A 21,168-nucleotide genomic window follows, 5' to 3' on the forward strand; every position below is an offset into this window, starting at 1 on the left:
GAGATGCTTTTTTACTATTGCATCGTTCATTAAGAGGCGAAAAATTTCAAACGTCATGGATTTGGCGGTCAAGATTGTCAACACAGTTGTCATTAAATCTCCTTTAAATCACTAATTTAAATAATGTTTTACTCAATAACAGAGAGTCAATACGGAGATCTTCACTGTATAGTAAGGGTCGTTGGCTTTGAAGAAGAAAGAGTTAAACGAAAAGAAATTTGGCTCTCAAAAGAAATCTTAATCGTCGTAATGCTGATCTTTGGCTCTTTTGACTAATAAGTTTGCCGACCACTGGCATAGGCAAAACTTTTTGGGATAAAACCGGGTCGCAGCCTGTAATACTGTGGTGTATTTTAGAATTTTACTCGATAATAACTAATATCTCTTAAGTAATTGGTGTATTTCTTTTATTTTCAGAAGAATACAGCCTCGTAATAATTACAAAAGGACTACCGACAGACGGTCACAGAAGGTAAAAAATAAGAAAGCCATTATTGAATTTGCAAGTGGTCATAGAACGTCGAAACCGGTCATGTCATTATTATCATCATTCCCTCTCCACACCTAATGGTGCATAGGGCACGGCATTGCTACACCAATCGCAGCGTATCTTGATCAGTTTTCTTACATGAAGGTAAGATGATCAGTCTTACAATCCAGGCACCAGTCCAGGGACTATGAAATATTCTGGTGTGAAAACACCCTTTTAAATAAATATTTCATACTAAACATATCGGGAATCGAACCCGAGACCTCTCGCATGGTAGGCAAACGCGCTGACACCACAAGGCCGACAAAATGATTTTATCATTGCATAATATATTTTGAATTTTTTTTAATCCCTAAGATACCATTCTAATAACCCTTTTCAAAAATTATTATCCATACTTATGAATGTGAGTTCTGCAGAAATTCTATCTTAACACTTTGTATCCCGGAGCCGTGTAAACACGTGATTGTATAACCACTCGTTGTGTTCCGGTCCGGTGTTTTCACGTGGTATATCAGCTGTCTAAAATAGTGCATTTTATTGACATCTAGTGACTTTTATTAGTACTTTTTTGCTGCTGGTAAACCACGTGAAAACACGGAACCGGGACACAACGCGTGGTTATTATAATCACGTGTTTACACGGCTCCGGGATACAAAGCACAAAAAAGGAGTGAGGCCTGTATATGTGCGAACATTGCAATGTGGCTCTCCATAAAGGCCAATGTTGGCAAAACCATCATACAAAATGACCTATTAAATCATTTCAAATAAATATGAGAAGTTTCAATTGATTTAACCCAGTATTTTCATAATTATGACACTTTTAAGAAACCCTTCGCAAAGCATGAAATTTCACAAAAGTGGGCCGGGCACAGGGTAAATTCTATGTGTATTTCGCTGGTGCTCAAAGTGTAAAGTACCCGGTTTTGTGCGGGTTTTCCCTAAGAAACGAAACAAAAAAAACAACAGAACTTTGAAAGATTATTCAACGACATAAAGTTTAATTAATATTTGCAAAACAGTTTGCGACGCGATGTAGATCATCGTAAAGTCAGTCTTTCTATTTTTTATTTTGATTAAAAAACATGAACACATAACGAAACGAAAACATAATTATGATTATGTCATCACTGCTTACGTATAAAATATTTACTGATCATAATAAAATAAAAAAAGTTTCAAAAAAGTTGAAGTTAAGTATTGTTTCAGTTTTTTTTGGATTTGCTCAAAATAAAGAAAGATGGATTTTGCCGGGTTTGCAAGTAGTACCCTCATTTACTGTTTTATAACTATTGATTTATTTAATGGCTGGCAAACGCAATAACCAGTACATTATGATACCAACTTATTTCCAGTCGATTTCCTTTTGCAGGATTTTTTCCCGAGAGTACTCGCTAAATTTAAATATTGATTTTTAAAAATTATCATTAAAATCTCTTTTGTTAAGTTTTACTATATTGTTTGAATCGGTTTGTGGTCCCGTGGCTAGTGTTGCGGACTCACGGATCAGGGGTCCGAGTTTTGATACCCACTCTACCCCAACTTGATTTCCATTTTCTCATAGTGAGTCATTTACAACTCGTTGAAAATGGTCCTCAAAATTGAAATATTCTGGTAAATTATAAGAACGCTATTTAAAATTTAAAAAAATATATAACCAAGGCGTTTTTATTGATATTTTTATTAAATCATTAACTCCGCAGTTTTACATTTAAAAAAAACGAAAAATATAAAGATTATCAAATTTAAATGGGTACAAACGAATCTATCAAATGTCAAACCACAATAATTTTACCGTAGATTATTTATTTATTTTATTTGATTTATTTATTCATACAAATACATGCACCTTTTAAATATGGGATTGCCCTGAACTATTATCTCTCATCAACTTCAGGGTGCCTGGAAGAATGACTAGACAGGAGCCACCGTTTTGTAGCAATAATTCACGGACAGTGTATACTTGTAATGCCGTATTAAATAGACTTCATGAACTCGGCAATAGTTATTCCCACGTATCTGATATATTTAGTGTAGGGTATTGTTCCTATTGAACAAACCTTTTGAACTTTTTCAAAGATGGTGAATGGTAATTATATTTATTTATTCATGCATTTCATAATATACACATACAGTTTTTTTTTCACTTTGCCTAGCTGTGTGAAACAGTACTTATGATTTTCTTGTTGTTTTACTGTAGTGTTTTATTATTTAAACTTTCTACTGAATATGCTGTATAATTTTTAGGTTAATTTTTTAAATATAAATCTTGTATAATTTATTTTTTTTATTTATTTTATAAATCTTGGGTATAGGGAAATTCATGTTTTTAAAAAAAAAATACTAAGCCAAATATGTTAATATTATAAATGTTTGTAAAAGGCAGATGTGCCGTTTATGTTAATAAAATATAACAAAAAAATACAATAATAACGTATGCCAAACTCTATGAGGCCAAGGACCCTGTGTTGAGTTGAGATACAACATAATGGAAAGTGGAAGCACGTACAAAATTAAATAATAGCCAAAATCAAAATGAAATATTATTGCATAAAAATACATTTATTTCAAAGGGCATCTGGACAACACGCTTAAAAATATATAAAGCTATGCAATATCTCGCGACAGTCTCCTGCAATGATAAGATGATATGTGTGAAATACGCTATTATTCTCCGTCCAATATCACGCGGCTGGTTTGTGTATTTGGAAATTCTTGTTATAATGAACAAACTTTAGTAAAGGGTAGTAATGCTCAAGGACGCGAAATGGGCAATCGAGGTATACTGGGGCGTAACTTGTTTACTAGTGGCATAAAGTAAAGTATTAAAATATTTGTATATGTATAGCGAGAGATTTAAAAAAAATATATATGTAAATCATAAAACGTAGTACTTTATATAATTGGTACACATATTATTTATATTTTAATATATTTCATTGCTTTATATATTTTTTAAATTATACATTATACTATACTACTACTACTACTACCATCACGCCATTTCCCCGTAGGGGTAGGCAGAGAGAATGGACCGCCACACACGTCTATCCTGGCATACAATCCTAGCCTCTTCCACATTCATACATCTTGTCATACGTGCCCTTCGGTTCTGTCTGCTTTTGACATGACCAGACTTAAGATTTTGGTTTATCTGATCATGCCACGTCTTCCTTGGTCGTCCTCGTCTAACGTTGCCGTTCATTTTTGCCATATATACTTGTTTTACCATTCTCTCGTCGTCCATTCGTTCTACGTGATCAAACCATCTCAGAGACTCTTTTTTAATCTTATTAATTATACTTGTCTCAGATTTACACGCTCGCCTGATTTCATCATTCGTAACCCTGTCATACATTGATTTCCCACACATTCGTCTAAGAGATCGCATTTCAACCGCGTTCACTCGGCTTTCATCCTTCCTTATATTATTTATGTTTAAGTAACATGTATTCTTGGCACATATATATATACTTTATTTAGTATAATAACGATTTTTAATTTCTTACATTTGATTAGCTAGGCATTTATAATTAAATAGTATTAGTTTTTATTTTTTATGTTATTGTTTTATTAGTATAGGACTACTTATGCTCTAAAGATAAAAAATCTCCATCTTAGAACAGGCTGGGCCATGTTAGATGGAGATTATCATAAACAGAGAACGCTCCGTTTTCATTTTACATTTATAAGTAAATAGATTCCCTGTTATTAAGTATGTATACTATTTTTTGCAATAAATTTATAAAATAAAATAAATAAATTTACAAAATATGTACGCTAAGAAAATTAAGTCAAGTCAAGTATAAACAAAATATTATTTCTATATGTAGTAAATATGTGAACACTGATAATCATACCTAAATATGGCCGAAAACGCTAAATTTACTAGCATATTTACTTATTTTTTCCCCCTTAATACAGTCGACCCTCCTATAACGCGGTTTCCATGTAATGCGAAGCTAAAATTGTGAACAACCCTCCTATAGCGCAGTTTCCATATAACGTATTTTTCGTACAGGTGTTTTCATTAAAATGCGACATATATTTGATAAAAACCTTTTTTTCAATTAAAACTTCATGCGCACCCAAAGGTAACTAATTTTTCTTACTGAAGATGCTTATTAGAATGCTTGAATCACGCACGGGGGGTTCAGGGTTCGATTCCCGATGAGAAAACAAAAAATGAAATGTGATTTTTCTCAAGCCTGGATGTTCTGTGCTTTCATTCACCGCTGTAATTGGGCCTCCTGGCCTGTAGTGGTGCAAAATTATAGACGAGTTTTCAGTGCCAAACCACGAAACTTCAAAGGAAAATTTTTTTTTTAAATCCTAAATCAAAATTTCCAAAAAGTCATTTTTAAGAAAAAATGTATTCTCAAAATGCAGTAAATCCTTAATTTCTCGGACCAGCAGTCTCTCCACAAACCCCTACCCCTCTCCTACCCAGCCGTTTCCCTTCTCCGCGTCTGGTGCGTATAGCTTCGTTGGTCAAATACGTTTAAATCGCTTTTTTTTTTGTCGTGGAGGAGTAGGGTTTTGCGGAAGGGATGCTAGTCCGACAAATTAAAGATTTTCTCCATTTTGATATCATACTTTTTTTTTTTAATGACTTTTGGAAAAAAAGTATTCGGATTTTTTTTAAAGCTTACCATGAGAAATGTTCCTCTGAAGTTTCGCAGTCTGGTTCTGAAAACCGTGTATAGTATTAAGTTCATCTTCTGAATATTCCTAAAATGATATTCCATTATTAAGTAAAATACTCAGATGCATGAATCTTTGCCGTAAATATTATTTTTAAATGACTATGAAGTTAATTATGTTGCTATTCCATAGCGTCCTTCCTCGTTTTGTTGAAAAATATGACTTGCTTAATAACGCAACGTGAATTACTTTTATTTTTCATTATTTTTCTGTATAGATATCGAAATTTGTTACACCTGTAACAAATATAAATATTTATCTATATAAAAGAAAGGTAAATTAAAGAAAATAGCAGTTTTAAAAAAGAGAAAAAGAAGGAAAAAATAGTGAAAAAAAAAGAAAAATAAAGTGCTTTAAAATGTAGTTAAAGAGTTTACTTCTTAGTTTATATAAATATTAACACTAAAAAATAATAAATTTAAAAAACAATTACACACACAAGAGCAAAGAGTTTAAACAAAAGTGAAGAACTAATCATTAAATGAATTGACTAATCAAAACACAGGACTTGATCATCAGCGGCGTGGTATAAAATAAATCTAAATCATCACTGTATGGATTTGTAAGTTGCTGAATGCGGTTTTAAATAAATATTTGCTTTCTTATGATTTACCCAAATATTTAATTTTGAGTGCCGTTTTCAACGAGTTGTAAATAACTCACTATTAGGAAATGGAATCAAGTTGGGGTAGAGTGGGATTCGAACAACGGACCTTTGGTCCGTGAGTCCGAGGCACTAGCCACGGGACCACAATCCGATTAAACAACCTTCTTTGGACGACATCACTAGTTCTTTCGAATCAACCAATGGTAGAGTCTTGAGATAGAACACCAATCAGCAGTAGGTACTCAGCGAAGGGAACTTGTGACGTCACACGAGGATTTATCTCAAAATTACAAAACTTATAAAAATCATAGCGCTTTTAATACGAGACATAAAAAAATATTTATTTTTGATTGACTTAGTTTAATAGTCTATTCACAAATTAAACATACAAAAAAACGCTGAACGTTCTCATTAAACACTTTAATTTTTACCGCATGTAAGAAAACTTTTTTGCACATAATTTCCCGTAGCACTCAACTTCCTCATTGGTCGAATAAATAAGTGAAAGTGTATCAAGTGTTTTGATTAATATTTTACTAGAGACCTGACAGACGTTGTCCTGCCCGAACGTCGGCGTCGGCTTGCCTGCTATTACCTTGGAAAAATACTTTTCATTGATAAGTAGGTACCTAGGTACTTGTTTACGATTAAATTCAAAAACTAAAAATTATTAATATTCAAATAATGAATTTAAGTTGTCGGCCTCGTGATGTAATGGTCAGCGCGTTTGCCTACCATGCAAGAGGTCCCGGGTTCGATTCCCGACATAGTTGATTTTAAATATTTATTTGAAAAAGTGTTTTCACACTAGAATATCTCATAGTCCCTGGACTGATTCCTGAAGCGTAAGACTGATCATCTTACCTTCATGTGACAAAAAAATGATCAAGATACGCTGCAATTGGTGTACCAATGCAGTGCCCTATGCACCATTAGGTCCGGAAAGGAAATGTTGTTGTTGTTGAATTTAAGTAGGTACCTAGGTACTTTTTTATTGTTGAATTCCATAACATAAAATAATTCGTTTTCAAATATAGAATTCTTTTTGCAAATGTCAAACTCGGCTCTTCTCATCAACAGGGATGCACTTTGTTCATGAATGCCATTTTCAAAAATGTATTCAATGTCAGTTAATATTATTTTAGTATTACCATAAATCCGGTGAAAAGTAATAAATGGGAAGAAATTATAAGGAATGTAAAGAAAGTATCTGATTGGATTCCATAAAAAACTAATGTTGTTTGTAAACATTAAAAAACAAAACTTTTTTCTCGTCGAATGCAACCCTGGTTGGTACGTTGATAAAGAAAAGATTTATGATTCCAACTTTTTTTTACAGATTCGATTGATTTTAATATCTACGAACACGCGCAGCGTAAAGATCTACATTTTGCTGAAAACCGCACGTTTACGATTAAGCCGTTTAGGAGGAGTTCAGTGATATTACACGTACAGAATAATTCACAAGACATCACAAGTCATCATTCCTTTTCCGCACCTAGTGGCGCATAGGGCACTGCATTGGTACCCCAATCGCAGTGTATTCTGATCATTTTTGTTACATTAAGGTAAGATGATCAGTCTTACGCTTCAGGTACCAGTCCAGGGACTATGAAATATTCTAGTGTAAAAACACCATTTTAAATAAATATTTCATGTCAACCATGTCGGGAATCGAGCCCGAGACCTCTTGCATGGTAGGCAAACGCGCCGACCAGTGCTCCACGAGGCCGATAAACTAATTACAAACATTTATTTTGTCTCACTTTTTTTCCCAATGGTAATCAAATTATTTGGAAAGTTTAATGTGCGGCATAAAAAATTTGATCGTAAAAAGTCAGGTGAGTCCGGAATCCAGATTTACAAGAAAAAACATTTATTTTTGTCTTGATCCAACCGGAAATCAAGCCTGAAAACACATGTATGGCGCAATGGACTGATCGCAACAATATGGAGAATTGAATCAGATTAATTAATAAATATTTGTAAATAGATTAAACATACCTCCTATGAAAGTTTCCTTTTATTTATGTGTTCCAATTTCCTTTGCCACAGGACAATTTTCTAGGAGCATTTATTAGTTGTTTGACTTGTGTAGATACTTAAATTTATCTCAAAGCAGTTCAAACCGGTGGGATGCCATAAACAATTTTAGCGAGATAAAATCTATTTTAGATGAGTAGACTTACAGCACATAAATATTTAGATAGTTAATTATGTTTCATAATCTCAAAATCACAACACTATTCTTATCAAAAGCACGATATTTGATATGAACTTTATAAGTATTAAATCACAGTCGAGGAAATCAAAATTTTAAGTCGATCGCTTTTACAACAAATGGTGTCACTAAAAAGAACTTTCTCTGTTCGACCGACCAATCAAAACCGCGGAGAATTTCAATTTCATCGAATGTCAAAAATTGTTCGTTTATTTTTGTTTTCGCATGGTATCCCTGTCCTTGTCTGGGACGAGGAAGGATGGTGACAGAGAGAGACGGTTGGGATGTAGCCGGTGGTTAGATAATTTTAGACCGGCAAACAGTTCGAGACGTCGCTCTGCCCTCGGCTTCTATAAATACCCTGTGCAACGATCGTCGAATCAAAACGACCACACTTTTGATACAAATAAACGCTTCCTGCTCGGGAACCCGCGTCTCGCCTTTCTGACAGCGATTCAAAAACATGGACACGAAAAATATTACGCGAATATTTTTGAATAACGAATAACACTTTTGTTTAAATTTATGTGTTGCCAGTTTTTAAAATACTGCTTCTCAAAAAGCAAGTGTTGGGTGCGTTCGAATTTAGTTCCGTTGCATTAATTTGATCGCGACTTTCGGTTTGTTTATTTTTACGTGTGTATCCGCTTGTTACCGCGCTGTTGTAAGCGCGTCGTTCTAGGAAGCTTTCCATACGGCAACTGAAGGCTTCTTTCGGCGTCTCGACGCTCTCCTATATAGAGACGCAACGAGTACCTATACTACTCGTAAATGTGCTATATCTACATTTCACATATACATTTCCCTGTCTATACCTACTCTTTACTTGTATCCTAGTAAGTTCCGCCCACACAGTAGATCCGAATTTAGTCCCACGCAAAAATTGGTGCAAATTTTCACGGAATATTTATTGTAGGTACTCTATAAATGTTTTATGTAACACGGTTTACATTTTATTTTCTTCTTATTTTCATGACGTATGTACAACGGAGTTACGTAAAACATTTTACTAAAGTAAACAATAAATTAATAGTATGAAACTACTCCATTTTTACGAGAAGAGTAAAACTCTAATTATCCCAGTCCCACTACCCAAATCCCTGATTATCCGAATTTCAGAAAAAATAAATTAAGACGGAAACGTACTGTGATCCGCAAAATAATGATTCTGTCAACGCGCGCTATTGTCCTTCCCTCCGCAAATTGTCCTCCCTTCCTTCACTGTTCGTTTTGATTGATAGGATGCGCGATTTGGCTGCCCAAAAACGGATAATGACAGTCAAACAGCTTACTTTGACCTAGGTGTTCAGCAAGCAATTATTTTCATTTACAGAACGGAACGTACATACAGCACTTGTAACTACGCTTAACATGTAAAAGTGCTTAGTGTGTGTTTCATTAAATTAATTAAAATCTCTTTTTCTTTAAAAATTGTTTTTTCTCCAATTTCCATCATACTATAGTAATTAATTAAAATATACCCTTTTTCGGAAAAAAATACAACTCTTAGAATTTTTGACTATCTGAATGGGGTCGGGCCCAATTGATTCGGATAGTTGGAGTTCTACTGTACTTGATTAGTACACAAAAAGCAATACGATTTGCCCAAGCAAAATTATTTCATTTTTACATATTAGGTACAATAGAGATGGAAAACGTGGAGAAGGAATGTGGGCATGTACAAGACTTAGGACTTGTCATTGGCTTGTTTAAATAATATGTGATCTTTGAAATTAATATTATTTCTTCTTTACCTAATTTAAACATTTCTTTTATGAATGGTCTTTTAGTGTGTGAGATAAACTACCATAAAATATATTTTTGTTATTTGTGACTATTAATGTTGATAAAGATAGTGGTTTGGCCAGATACCGGATATCTGGCGCCCCCCTAAGCCTGGCCTACATCTGGCATATTGTCTGAAAAAACAGTAAACACACCCCGGTACTCGACTTTATCTCATAGTTTAAAACGAAACTTTTAAAGCCTATAAATTCAAATCACGTCTGAAGAAACATCTTCTTTCTCTTCCTTGATCTCTCCTCTTTTCCTCTTTCCTCTTTTTTCCTTTTCCCATTGAGTAATAGTATTTATTTTAGGTAATTTATTTACAAATACAGTTATTTATATTTTTATATATCTTTAGCTTTTTATTTTCTATAGAATATGTTTTGTAACTTGAATTATAAAAACTAAACTTTTTTTATTAGTTAGTTGGAAGATATTGCCATTTGGCAATAAGTCCACTAATGTACAATTAACATTATGTACAAAAAGTTAAATAAAAAAAGTATTTTTAGTGATCACTTATCCATCAATGAATTGAACGTAGCTATGCAGAAAGCAGCCAGTCAACAATTTTGAAAAAATGAGATATTGATGTTATCGGGTGCAGTAAGGTCAATTCTATGTTCTGCTAAGAACAGCCAGACCGCTTTCGTACAAAAAACTGTATTAATCACCTTCTGAAAATGGTGTCGATCACAAAAAAAGCATTTCTTAATTTGCAAAAAACACCCACATCTCTAGAAAAATCTTATGGTTTTTTAAAAATCATTAAAACTGGTAAAATACATAATTAGATTCTTGTTTGTAATATAAAACAAAAATTATGTTTTCATTGTTTATCATTTGTTAAAGTCAAAAACATTCCTATTGTTGTTTAGATTTGATGATTTACTCATTTCACAAAAGTGCTAATATTTCAGTTTCATTTTTATATGGCGGGCTGCTTTCTGCATAACTACGTTCAATTATACATCAATATGGTTTATAAATTTATTTATTAAATCTTTACAATAGTTTCACCCCTTGTATTTTATTTTTTTTATTATTTTTTTATTTGCAAGTTTAATTCTTCGAGTGTATAATGAAGACTGACGAAGGTTTTTATGCAAAGAAGACTATTTTTAACATAATAAAGGTTTCTTTCTTTTTCTTAAACATGGTCGATATTAAATACTCGTAATCAATTTAATGGTGTTGATTTTATGAGATTTTCCCGGTTCAATGTATTTTTTTCATATATTTTTTGAAAGGATTAACCCTCTAAGCCTCTATCTAGATAGATGCTCTAGAATCTAGAGGCTTGTCAGCAGTTGGGAAAGAGGAGATATGGAAGGAGGTTATGAAAGTACACCACAACACCAATTAAGAAAAAAAACTTTCTTGAATTTTTTTCTTGCAACTGGCGGAATCGAACCTGCGACGCCAGTTTTACAGTTAGCCGTCTAACCAACTGCGCCACGGCGCCTGTCCAGCCATTAGATATCCGTCGAATATTGAGCTACTATCCGGTATCCGGCCGGATACTCAGTTTCCGTTCCTATACGGAATCCGGCCGAATAGTACAATTAAGTCATCTCTAGTTATTTTAATATTTTTTGAGCCAGTTTTAAAATATAGCTTGGTAATTAATCCTTCTCTTGGCAGAACGAAAAAGTATTTTTTTACACATTTGATGGTTGAAAAGGTTTAAAGGCAAAATAAAAAATAATTTAATATTTTGTTGAATCAAAGTTAAAACGAACGGTGACAATGCAGTTAATCATGTATTATTTACATTTCCTCAGCTGTTCAGTCAATAGATGGAATAAACATAGGCAAAATGGTGACTGTTACACAATACACCCTTTCTGTTGCAGTAAATTTCAATTTTAGGTGGCCACTTAAACCATCAATGACAGGGTCCATAAGCCCTGTAAATGCCTAGACTTCCATATTCTCTTTTCAAAAATGATTTCCCTCTCTGTTGCAATAAATTTAATCATCGTCATCATTCCCTCTCCGCATCTAATAGTGCATAGGGCACTGCATTGGTACACTAATTGCAGCGTATCTTGATATTTTTTTTGTTACGTGAAGGTAAGATGACCAGTCTTACGCTTCAGGCACCAGTCCAGGGACATATTTAAATATTTATATTTCAATACTTATATTTCAATATTTATATTTCAATATTTATATTTCAATATTTTTATTTCAATATTTATAGTTCAATATTTATATTTCAATTCACGCGATGGGCGAGTGATAGCGCGGTAACTTAATAACGTGATAAAGTGTTTACGCGATAACCTGATAATGTGTTAACGCGATAATATAGTGTCATTTTTAATAATTACTAAAATCGTATACAATTAAGTCATTCATATTACAATAATCAAAGTTACCAGTTAAGGACCGGCTGGCGTGACAAGACCGCTGCTCGTGGAAGGGGAAGGTCTAGGGTGGGAGTGGGGGCATAGGAGACGGGGATGACGTCATCACAGACGCCGGATCGATACGATTACGCCGAGACGGATGACGTCACGCAGTGTGTAGGCACCGCGTCAGACACAACAGCCATTTTGAATATTTTGCGAATTTTAATATTATGTTGGTATTTAGTTTTTTAATCCTTTGTGAAACACTAACTTTTATCTTTTCCGAAAATACTGTTAATTTTTTCGGCGTTTTTCTTGTGGAATAATATGATAAATTATTGTTTTATGCCAATCAACGTTAAAGGCAAAAATCTTATAATGTATTATATTTAAGTATTTATTTTGAATCTTATCTTGAAGTAGGGCACTCATAAACATATTCTTATGTGACAATGTTTTGAGTTTGTCCAAATGTTTGCAGACTACCTGGATTTCCTCCCTAGGGAGTTATTCAGATCTAAATTTGTTGCAACAGAGGAAAAACATTTTTGAGAAGGGAATATGGAAGTCTTTGGAAGGCATTTACTGGGCTTATGACCTGTCTTTGGCTGGTTTAAGTGGCAACTTTACACACTGTGCAACATTTACTATTCTGCCTATATTTAAACATCCACATTTCCTCAACTCTTCTAAATGTGTGGAGTAAAAGTGCTAAAACCTTTATTGTGTGGGTGAGTTTTTTAAAAATTTTATGAATCGTATTATCAGCGCTATGATTTTTTGAAGTTTTTTTTTTCTGAAATAACTCCGCGTGTGACGTCAGAGGTTCTCTTCCGCTTATTCTCGATCAATTCTTCCCATTAGTTCATTGACGGTGGGCATACCGGAAATCTTTCATAAGTCTCTTATGATTATGGTTGATTCATTTAAACCAGTGACGTCGTTTAAAGTAGTTCGTATTTGTTAAAATGTTTTTTATTCTTTTTTTCGTGTATTTTCAGGAAACTTTGCCCATAATTTAATGCTCCAATTGTTACCGCGCGCAAGAAAACATTTGCCGTAGGGCTGAAGTTCCTCATTATAATCAATGCCAAGCCAAACATGTCGCGTTTTCTCTGGGACATATTTTTTATGATTTATTTTTTTTAAATATGTATTAACATTTTTAACACCGACACACATAGAATTTACCCTGTGCCCGGCCCGTTAACGTGAAATTTCATGCTTTATAAAGGGTTTCTTCAAAGTGTCATAATTATGAAAATGCTAGGTTAAATCAATAATAATAGATTTATTTGAAATAATTAAGTAAGTCATTTTTGTATGATAGTTTTGCCAACATTGGCTTTTATGGAGAGCCACATTACGCATTGCAATGTTCGCACATATGCAGGGCCTCACTCATTTTTTGTGCTTTGTATCCCGGAGCCGTGTAAACACGTGATTATAATAACCATGCGTTGTGTCTCGGTCTCGTGTTTTCACGTGGTTCCACAATATCCATATTTATTTTAAAAATACTATTAATTTTTCTAAATCCATTTCATGTATTTTTATTGGTATTTGTAGTTTGTGAAATTTCTATGGATATTTCCCTATTGTCCGTTTAGGAAACCTATGGAACCAGAGGTAATGTTAAACTATTATAGAACTGCGAGTGCCTGTTTTTAAAAGGAGTGTTTACTATTGCCCAGATTCGTAGAGCACTGAAAAAGGGGGGTTTATATTGAATGTATGGAAATACATTATTTTATGCTTTTACTTGCATATTATAATACTCTCTCTAAACTCTAAAAATGACAAGGATATTGTATCTCTGGCGGTTCATTTTGAACTGTCAAAAGATGTCAAAATAAGGCGTCCATGACACTTTAGGGCCCATAAAGTGTAGAATGGCCTGTTTTGAGCAAACGCATCCCAGAGTCATGTAAACACGTGATTATAAAACCACGCGTTGTGTCCCGGTCCCGTGTTTTCACGTGGTTTACCAGCTGTCTAAAAATGCATTTCATTGACATCTAGTGACTTTTATTAGTACTTTTTCGCAGCTGGTAAACTACGTGAAAACACGGGACCGGGACACAACGCATGGTTATTATTAGATTTAGGGGTTTACATGGCTCCGGGATACAAAAAAGGAGTGAGACCCTGTATATGTGCGAACATTGCAATGTGGCCATAAAGGCCAATGTTGGCAAAACTATCACACAAAAATGACTTATTAAATCATTTCAAATAAATATTAGAAGTTTCAATTGATTTAATTTAGTATTTTTATAATTATGACACTTTTAAGAAACCCTTTACATGGCATAAAATTTCACAAAAATGAGCCGGGCACAGGGTAAATTCTATGTGTATTTCGCCGGTGCTCAAAGTGTTGAGAAAATCTCTTTTTCTATTATAGCCAATCAAAAAACCCATTTTGTAAAAATGGCGATTATCCGACTTTGTCGTTGTCGATTTTTTTATAAGTAGTTGAGGGTCCTCAATTACTTATAAAACATTTCAGTGTATAATCAATCTTACTACGTTCTTACTGAGCTAATGTTGCTACTGTTTGTTAACATAATGTGTTTTCTATTATTATTACATTAGGTACTTGTTCTGAAATGTTACCAATTTTCCGTTTTTATATTAACAGAATACCGTTAATCTACTTGCTTGCCGTGTCCCCTCCAGACCAACTAGAGTCTAGACTGTCTGATATTTTCTATCTTCCTAACGTTGAATCTAATCATCGGAAATATTCTACATTCAGCAAGAATTTTAGGTAACAGTCTGGATATATTTAACACTCAATATAATAGGTACCTACAGAAGAAAACTAACAAGCTTGATTCAGAATAACAGAGAATAGACGTTTTGTCTTTTTATTGCTCTTTATTTCTCGTCATCAAATCAAATACAATTTTCCCCTCCTACTTTTTCTTTAATCCTACCACTACTCAAATCTCCTTGTTTTGTCCATATTTATTTTATCATCTTATTCTTATGCTTTTCTTTTATTTTGATTTCTAGTATATTTATTTTTTATATAGTTTAAACCACCGTCGCTTTATTTTAGTATAATTAAGTGAGTACATGGATGGAAAGCCCTACAATTTTTATAAACATATTCATTTTTTTATAGTTTCAATTGATAATCATTTAACCTATACATCTGTTTGTATTTTAAATAAATATACAATAATGTACCTTCTATTTTTATGACATAACTCATTCTGTATTATAAATTATGTTTTGTTTTTTTTTTTTAAACTATGCAATGTTATAAATTAAAAATTGTAAGCATATTTTTTCGGGGTTCGAACTGTTAGTAGGGTCGCAGTGACTCACATCTTCCTGGATGATGTGATCCTATAAAATGCTGCGAACGCTTAGCTGCATTCCACTGGCAACACTACTGACTACTGACTAGTCCAACTCGTTAGCGTCCACGTCGCGAACCCTGGGCAATGGGATCACACTTATAACGGTGTGATCACAGCAGATAGCGAGAGGATGAAAGGCGGGTGTTTAGCGCCTCAAAACCAAAACCAACCAGTTAAGGGAAGGTAACCCCGACAGAAAAATCCACTAGAGAAGGCAACGGGAAACCACTCTGGTCTTCTTTTCCCAAGAATTACAATAGCGAGTGCATCTAACAAGTAGTTGTCCTGGCCTCGGAGTAGCGCAAGACCTTGTCAGAGATGCTTTCGCTGTAGTGATCGCCAACGTCGCGCGTCGTGAAACCCGGCAAGGCACTAGAAGAAGAAGAAGAATATTCATTTTTTTATACAGAAAACTTAATTTTACTTTGTAGTTAAAGTTAACGATAAACTTTAACTTTTCATTGCAATTTAGAACATATAGAACTGTGTTCTTTTCTCTTTCTTTGGGAATTCAATATTAAAACGTAAAATTCGACACTTCGAATTCGCGCTGTTAGCAATAAAAAGGAAAGGAGTGAAATAACCGAGTTCACATATTGGTAACGCAGACGACAAAGGAAATTATTGTGCTTAATAAAAGGAAAAGCTAAACATTCCTTGGAAAGTTTTCCTAGTCATTCCTGAGTACTTCTGAATCATACTCGTAGGACAGGGGATATCATTCATGGGTCATGAAACTCATGGGCGTGTATTTACAGTACAATTAAAGTAAATAATATAATATATATTTATTCATATTTTTTTCCATTATAAACTATGATTAATATAAAAATAATGTGACCTCACTGGGGTTACCCGTGCTGAGGACACTTAACAATATACTTTTAAGTATAAATATTTTTACATTTGTGAATAAACAAAGAAGACTTAACACATTGTATCCCGGAGCCGTGTAAACACGTGATTGCGTATCCGAGCGTTGGGTCCCGGTCCCGTGTTTTCACGTGGTGTACCAGCTATCTAAAAATGCGCATTTTATTCACATATAGTGACTTTTATTAGTACTTTTTCGTAGTTTTATGAATAGTTAATACTTAAACCATTCCAAAGCTGTCATCTGATTTGCAATATCGGTAAATGAAAGGATCTCTTTTATCGGTTGATATCACATGTTTATTTCACGGCTACTTGTGGCCGCCATTGACCATTACGATTTCACCCAGTTTCGCTTGCAGTTGACGTTTGATTTTGAAGATTGTTTACGAGGAATATTTTACACACCTGAAAGTGTGTTGGAATATAATAAGTGGACATCTCGGACCAGTTCTTGTCCTATTACAATATCCACAGGAAGACCATTAAGTGGTCGAAAAATGTATTTTTCCCCTTGTTATGTGTGCTCTGTTTAATTCTTTTATATTATATAAGAAAAATAATATTAGTAATAAGAAAAAAAAATGAGTTTATTTGTTAGATTATGTAGGTTCTTCAGTTTTAAGTAATCATTTTTCGCCTTCTGGAGACCACATTTTGCAGTCACCGGATCCACTCCGAGTGCGAAACTTGCAGGATCCACCGAACAGGTTGTCAGGGGATATGTCCAAGCATGTTTTAATAGCTATACCTGCCACAGAAAAAAAAGACAAACCCTGTCGAACCTGCAAGGTGTGTGAAAAGCACAAAAAGTGGGTGAGACCCGGTATATGTGCAAACATTGCAATGTGGCTCTCCATAAAGGCCAATGTTGGCAAAATGAGGAACTTCAGCCCTACGGGAAATTGGATACAAAAAATGTTTTCTTACGCGGGGTAAAAATTAAAGAATTAAATTGAATCGCAAAGTTTCTTGAAAATGTACAGAAAAAATAATAATAAATATTTTGATAAAAACGCACTACTTTAAATGACGTCACTGGTTCATGTGAATCAACCTATAATCTAAGAGCTATGGAAGATTTCCGGTCTGCTTGTCGTTTCTGGACCAATGGGAAGAACTGAATGAGAATAAGCGGAAATGAACCTCTGACGTTACACGCGGAGTTATTTCAGAAATACAAAACTTTGAAAAATCGTAGCGCCGATAATACGATACATAAAAAAAATTTAAATTTTTTTTTGACTTAGTTTAACAGTCTATTAACAAATAAAATTTTTTTAAAAAACCACTGAACTTCCTCATTATCATATAAAAATGATTTATTAAATAGTTTTAAATAAATATGAGATGTTTCAATTGATTTAATCCAGTATTTTCATAATTATGACACTTTTAAAAAAACCTTCACAAAACATATATTTTAACAAAAATGGGCCGGGCACGGGGTAAATTTTATGTGTATTTGACCGGTGCTCATAGTGTAAACCTAGGTAATTTATTTATTTATTATTTCGCGTTTTACACAAAACTTTTTTTTTAAATATGAATACCTCACAATAATAATGAACAAATGTTTAGACAGTTTTAAACACTACGTATTTATGTTTATAATTAATTTATTTAAATCTATATTATTTATATTACAAAACGCACAAATAAAGTAAAATAAAACAAAAACATAACCATAAGCTAAACATTTGTGAAGCAGTTGATTCAATATTGGTTTGGGTGACTGAGACCATCCATTTTACTTCTATGCACCTAGCTCCACCACACATTTTTTATAGCCTTTTTGAACATTTTTTCGTTACTAATTGTTTTAATTTACTTTACGCATGCCCTGCATACATTTGCACAAGGAGCATTTATAAAAATAACATAAGTGCGAACGTAATGGAAAGTGTATTTTTATTTAAAGAAATACAAAAATTATAATATCAATTATCCATTTCATATCTCCTTCAAAGAACACGCAGCTCAGAAGAACTGTGGGTGCACCATTTTATGATTAATAATAAGTAAAATAATGGAATTTCTCTTAGCAGCCTCCTGCAATTTTATTTATTTACATGCATTAGTTTATTGCACATTATTTGAGACATAAGTTCAATCTCCATTTTTTTTTTTTTTTTAAAGGAATAACCCGCTAAGCCTCTATTTTGAGGCTTGTCAGCAGGTGGGATAGAGGGGATATGGAAGAAGGTAATGAAAAATACACCCAGACCAATTGAGAAAAAAAATCTTTCATGGATTTTTTTCTTGCAACTGGCGGGAATCGAACCCGCGACGCCAGTTTCACAGATAGCCGTCTAACCAACTGCGCCACGGCGCCTGTCTGCGCCACGGCGCCATGGGACTAAAAGTGTTGAAATGGGACGAGCAAATAGTTGACACAGACAGATGAGTATATCATCACAAATATAGTATCAGAAACACAAACAATAATTCAACGAAACACATATATGGCACACCAATATGGTAAACAGTAAACTCAAACATTCGGAAAATTATCAAGGAGTTTCCCACTCAAATCCCTCCCACTAAGGAAAATCCAGTCCTTAACTCCTCTCTTGAAAATAGTTTTTGTCCTTGAGAGCTTAATACGCTCTTCCAAAATATTGAACACTCTCAGTGCGATAAATGAGACATGAGAGATGTCTCCAAACAAAAGTCGTATGGGCTTTGGGGATGACATAATTCGTGCTCTGGGAAAACCTTGTACGGACATTTTGCATAGATCTCTTCTTATTGCAATGTCGGTAGGTAATATTTAATTGAAAAACAATATAAATATGTACGAACTAACCGTGTCGTAATGAGGAAGTTCAGCCCTACGGGAAATTGAATACAAAAAATGTATTCTTACGCGCGGTAAAAATTAAAACATTAAAATGTACAACGAAGTTTCTTGAAGTTGTATGAAAAAATCTTCAAAAATATTTTTACTAAAACGAACTACTTTGAACGACGTCACTAGTTCTTATGAATCAACCAATGATAAAAGTTTTGAAAGATTTCCGGTTTACGGTTAGTTAACGGACCAATCGGCAGAACTGACTGAGACCAAGCAACAGAACGACGTCACAAGCGGTGTAATTTCAAAAATACAAAACTTTAAAAAATTCTGGCGCTGATAATACGATACATATATTTTTTTAAACTTTGGGTTAGTTTAATAGTATATTCATAAATTAAAAATACCGCCGAACTTCATTATGTGTACAGACAAGATACAGGGCCTTACTATAAACTTATTATATTGTTACGCCTAGGCATAGTGGTAGAATAAGGGCGATATTCCCATCCGTGTTCTATCGCGCCTAGGCGTAACTTTATACCGAGTTTATGAGTAAGGCTTACAATATTATAAATTAAAAACTGTACAGCGAGAAAAAATGTCAAAGTAATTTTATTACTATTCGGGTACTCACGAAATTATAAATACATACTGGTCAATATTTAAAACGATAGCTTCGTACGAGAAGGGAATCTTAAGTGCGTATACAGTAGGGTTGCCATCCGTCCCGAAATATCGGGGCTGTCACCGTTATTGAGTCCTCTGTCCCGACGTCCCGATGAAACCTATAATGTCCCGATTTAGAATTACACAGTACAATGCTGTTAATCAACATAAATCTTCTATGGCCGTACTGACAATCAATGTGTAATAATGGTTGCAAGTGCTTCCAGCAATTGGTGCATTTAAAAAAATAAATCATTGAAGCCCATCTTGCCTCGATAGAGTGGAAGTTGATGGGCTCTGTGAAAGATTTTTTTTTTTCAATTTTTGAAATTGATTTAATTTCCTTTCTTACTCATAAAACCACATTGAAAAAAAAAAATATTTTTTATTTTTTATTTAATTTAAAAAAACCCGTTAGGGTTACATTAGAAATTTAATATTGTCTAGTCATTTTATGTCTCGTCTAGTCTAGTTAGTTCAGTCATCATGTGCTTTTTCAGATTGATTTTAAATTTGTCTCCAGTAAAAGTTTTCAAGTAGTAAGGTAGGTCGTTGTAGTGTTTAACCCTTATACTGCTAAACAACGATATATCGTTGTTGTTAATCCCTATCATAAAGTTCTAACTAGACTGATGCTGACGTCATAATCCCCAAAAGGGTAAATGAATTCGGGAACTGCTTGTTGCACTTAACCGTCAGTGGTATAAAACATTTTCAAAACATAAAAATGACTTATTCGACGGGTTATTATTTAGTTTCGTACCTATTTCAGCCCTACGGAAAATTTTATACAAAAAATGTTTTCTTACGCGCTGTAAAAATTTAAGCATTAAATTGTACGGCAAAGTTTCTTGAAAATAAATAAAAAATCATTAAAAATATTTTAATGAAAACGAACAACTTTGAACGACGTCACTTGTTCATATGAATCAATCAATGATAAGAGGGTTGTGTAAGATTTCCGGTTTGCTAATCGTCAATGGACCAATCAACAGAACTAACCGAGAAAAAGCGGAAGAGAACTTGCGACGTCACACGCGGATTAATGTCAGAAATACAAAACTTTAAAATATCGTAGCGCTGATAATACGATACATAAAAATTGAAAAAAAAAGCTTTGTCTATTAATTTTTTTTTTTTAAAACCTCTAAACATCCTCATTATAAATTTACTTATGTTGTTTAAATTCGCAGTGCTTTTAAGAAAAGAGAAACGACTAAACACGGGAAACTTCTAGCTAGTCGGGACCTGAAACTGAACTTTTTTACATTCCAAAAACAGTGAA

General features: G+C 33.7%; 1 protein-coding gene across 2 annotated transcripts in view; it reads right to left on the minus strand.

Annotated features, from left to right (window-relative positions):
• The window catches only part of LOC148281388 (uncharacterized), a 46,233-nt gene extending 37,504 nt beyond the window's left edge, over positions 1 to 8,729 (minus strand). The window contains exon 1 of one of the 2 annotated variants that reach the window (XM_088226883.1): positions 7,809 to 8,729. The gene's annotated coding sequence lies outside the window, so the exon portion shown is untranslated. The remainder of the gene's footprint in view (positions 1 to 7,808) is intronic. The other variant, XM_088226884.1, reaches the window with a different exon arrangement.
• Between the last annotated feature and the right edge of the window lie 12,439 nt (positions 8,730 to 21,168).

This window comes from Micrasema longulum, unplaced genomic scaffold (assembly GCF_059751315.1).
Source record: "Micrasema longulum isolate JH-2025_06_02 unplaced genomic scaffold, ASM5975131v1 h1tg000469l, whole genome shotgun sequence".
NCBI lineage: Eukaryota > Metazoa > Arthropoda > Insecta > Trichoptera > Brachycentridae > Micrasema > Micrasema longulum.